At 40.9% G+C, this 4243-nt stretch overlaps 1 protein-coding gene across 2 annotated transcripts in view; it reads right to left on the reverse strand.

Moving 5' to 3' along the window:
* The window catches only part of LOC126404025 (uncharacterized), an 11613-nt gene extending 7456 nt beyond the window's left edge, over positions 1–4157 (reverse strand). Inside the window, exons 1-5 of one of the 2 annotated variants that reach the window (XR_007571389.1) lie at positions 3801–4157; positions 2158–2313; positions 1767–2055; positions 1312–1623; positions 7–483 (exon numbers count right to left, since the gene is read on the reverse strand). The gene's annotated coding sequence lies outside the window, so the exon portion shown is untranslated. Of the gene's footprint in view, positions 484–1311; positions 1624–1766; positions 2314–3800 lie in introns of those variants that run through there. The other variant, XR_007571390.1, reaches the window with a different exon arrangement.
* Positions 4158–4243: the final 86 nt, after the last annotated feature.

The raw sequence follows: 4243 nt of genomic DNA on the forward strand, positions 1-4243 counted from the left end.
CAATTCCATACGTCAGAACTAGATCGAGGGTATGGTTAAAACAATGAGTGGGTTCATGTACACCCTGACTGAAGCCAATGGAGTCTAATAATGAGATAAACGCGGTAGCCAGGGAGTCATTATCAACGTCGACATGAATGTTAAAATCGCCTACAATAATAACTTTAGTGGTGGCATTCAAATTACAACATATGGAAAAATTGGGCTGTTACTCCTTTTCAAAATGAAAAACAACAAGAGAACCTTTTAATAATAAACTAATAAACTAATTCTAATGCAGTATAACATTTAAAAGCTATCAACTGACCTTTTTGACTTTTTCCAAGAGTTCTGTGTCTGCTATGTCTTCTAGTTTTGGATTTGCTGAACCATTGACCAGAAGACAAAATACTGTTGGCGAGAGGAAGTTTGGTGGTGGACCGCCATGCACCAAGCTCACTGCAATGGCTCTGCCAGCAATATAGTACCAGTCCTCTCTTAGAGCTGCAAAACAATGGCATAAAAGAAAAGAAAATATTCATAAATACCACATTTCAGCAAACAAAAACTGGCTGTCAATTAAAGGCTGGGTCTCGAATGATGACCGGGGCCATGGTTGACACAAACAAATAAAAGCTAGATCTAAAACATGAGTGGAGAAGTGAGCGACCATATAATATGCATGCCAAGGATGATGCACATTTCGAATAACTTAATCTAATAAATTCAGCAATATAATTTTGCTAAGTCCAGGGTGAAAAATACTGACTTTTCCTTTTCAGCGTGACTATCCAAATTCAGTAACTGTGGATGCATTTCTTAGCAAAACTGGATTGCATAGTACAATACATGTGCCACAAGATGACAGTAGCCAAATTTCAAGGGCCATATGGGAACGTTGCAAGTCAAAGTTTTCCACAACACATTCCTGCAAATGTTTCACAATAAAAGATGTATTAAGAGAAGGGTTTCAATCTGATGAAACTGTAGAGGGGTTTTAATTGAAAACAGAAAGTGTTGAGTTTGAATTTACCACATAATGCAGTAGGCAGATTAACGCTTCATACTAAAATATGACCAATTATGCTTAAAGCCCTGCCTCTAAAACAAGCCCACTTTATAAAAGCCTGGTACCTTCTACAGTTGAGGTAAGTAAAGGCCCCCATCACTATTTGAGGAAATACATTAAGACACGCTACTATATGAAACCATGGGATTTCCAGTATTATATTATATAAACTGTAAATCTGTTCAAAAGCTACAAGTAGCATGTCAAAATCACAATAATTAAAATGGCTCACATTATGAATTTTTAGAAAAGCCAGGCATTACCAGTACTGTCAAGAACCAAGTTCTTGCTGTTTTCTTTTCCCTCAAACATGGGTGACCTGGCAATAAGTCTCCATCAGCAGCCTTAAGAATTCCCTTCTTGGTCCTCCTAAATCAACTCCTTCTTCATTTCTCCCCATGTCATCGGAGAATTTAACACAGATCATCAAGTTGGGGTCGTAGGATACCCTTCGGAAGCCCCGCATGGCTCCCTCCCATACAGCAGAGCGATTTATATTAAATTTGCACTGCCGTTTTGTGCTAATTTTGCTTGACAGTTCCAGCAGTATCTCTTGGACCGGGACCTTTTCTGCACTATAAACACAAAATCAAAAATGAATGATCAGACAACAACTTTTATTTTGTGAAATTTTTGATGTAAGCAACCATTTAATCCAAAACGTGATCTATCCTGATCCTGATCTCTCAAGCTCACATACTATGTGTGTGCTACTCACATTTGACTCTCCATACTGGCAACTATGGCTTGGTTTAATTCCTCATCATCTGAAGAGTCAGGCGGAAGAGTAGCCACAAGTGTCAAATATGAAGCGTAGTCACCATCATGATCAGTTGTACCAGGTTTCCCATCATCTCTTGCAAGGCAGCCTCCATCATCACCACTGGTGCCAGGGTTCCCATCATCTCTTGCAAGGCAGCCTCCATCATTACCACTGGTGCTAGGGTTCCCATCATCTCTTGCAAGGCAGCCTCCATCATCACCACTGGTGCCAGGGTTCCCATCACCTTTTGCAAGGCAGCCTCCATCATTACCACTGGTGCTAGGGTTCCCATCATCTCTCGCAAGGCAGCCTCCATCATCACCACTGGTGCCAGGGTTCCCATCACCTTTTGCAAGGCAGCCTCCATCATGACCACGACTGCTGACGGTGTCCATGTTTGTGTAACCATGATTTTGGACCTTGTTTGCACACTACTCCCCATGATTGATTAGGGAGTAGTATTACATCCTTGTTGAAATGGTCATGCTGCTGTGTCCTGACTCTGAAATAAGAATGTAACAATCAGACCACATGAAAACAGCCAACACAATATAAGTCATACTGCTATAGGAAATACAATACAAAATACTAACCCCCACCCCCTATCAATATTATATCAGTAATGGGTAGTGGTTATCAATATCAGTTATATTTTACCCACTAATATTCATATTTAGGTCAAATATATTCATTTTAACCTATTTTATCACTTCAAGCCCTGAACACTCTTATTTACGTGATTTCTCTCTGAGCCATACATCTACCGTGAAAAACCATATTCTGCCCTTCCCTTTAACACAGTCTCATTAGCTATTGTAGGCTGTGGACAGGGCATGGAAGGTCATAATTTGTCAACTGAGGTGTCAACCGAAAGGTCAGAGTTCAGCAGCCACCTTGAAATAGGACTGGTGTTTCTGAGTGATACAAATGTAATGTAAAAAGGGAATATATAATAAACAGCCATTCCTTTATGCTGAGACATACATGAAAAATAAGCAAAAACCAAAAAAGGGGGCATACATAAAAAGTATTTTTATGTATAATCAGTATTTTTTTACTCAAGTACTTGACTTAAAACTTCAAATGCTGATGAAGGATTTATTTAATCAATCAATCAATCAATTTTATTTATAAAGCCCAATATCACAAATCACAGCAGTAATATGCAGTGTATTATTGCTTCAGTGTGGGGCAGAAAATAACAGAGGATTTACAGACTGTAACAACAGACAACAGTAACAACAGTCAGTAACGTTAGTTTAAGACATGGCACTGTTCAAGTAAACAACCAATATGGCCAAATAACAACATTAGATTATGCCTGGTGCAACAGCAGTGCAGAAATGACTTCTAACATAATGGAAGGGATGAAGAAACATTTAGTAAATGGAAGTTAGGCTTGGGAGAGAGATATACAGTACAGTAGACATTTGAATTGACAATCTTTTAGGTGAGCTTTAGTTACATTTCAGTGGATAAAATATGTTTAGCTGCAGCTGCCCTCTCACACAGCAGTTACGTTACATTTATAACTTAGCTTCCTGCAGTGGTGCTCCTGCTGCTTCTCCAAACTGACCCACATCTACTGTAAGATTTGTTTTCACTGTCTGCTTTCACACACCAGGTGAAGAACAGCTGATTTTATTACCTGCTGACGTACCACCACGTGACTTACATTCCCGCATGTTACCATAGCAACAACGCTACAACACTACAAACAATACTAGCTGGCACATGCACCTAATTCGACAGTGTACTTTTCTGGGCCCCCTGCAAGACATACGCCAAGTTTGCAGTAGATCTGTGACTCTTAGGACCCACGGAAACTCTGTATCACTATAGTGAGGGCTCAATCCCCCGCTTGTTTGTAGTGGAGGCACAAACGGCTAACTGTTTAGCTCACTACCATGCCATGTTGCGTTGCGTTGTGTTACATTTCGTTGGATTAAACAATAATTTAGAAAAAAATAAAATAAAATTTCTAATTACCTTTTCTTCCTCGTGCCTGATGTCCAAGAGCTGAAGCGCTGCGCTTGATAATGCGGCGCCGACTCTCTCCGGACTGGAGCTGCAGTTGGCAGTGTCATGCTGCTGTGCTGTCCGGAGGGGAAAAGCGACGCTATGTGACTGTCCAGCGTGTCGCGGCTTGGAGTTGCAATGGTCGGCTGCTGCCCGACTGTTGTCGCATTTGACAAGGTTCTGATGGTCTCCGCTGAAGCCAGTACAGTGTGAAGTAAAGCTGCTGCCTCGGTTAGGCTACTTGCAGGCTGTTGGGCAGACATTAGTGTTGCGAACAACGTGGCTGACAATCTACACGTGAACCAGGCTGTGAAGTGGGCATTTTTGTTTCCCGGAAGGCTTTTCGGTTTAACTGAAACACCTTCCGGTTTGACTGAAATGTCTTCCGTTTTAAGTGAAATCCTCTCACACAT

Source organism: Epinephelus moara, chromosome 17, assembly GCF_006386435.1.
Source record: "Epinephelus moara isolate mb chromosome 17, YSFRI_EMoa_1.0, whole genome shotgun sequence".
Lineage (NCBI taxonomy): Eukaryota > Metazoa > Chordata > Actinopteri > Perciformes > Serranidae > Epinephelus > Epinephelus moara.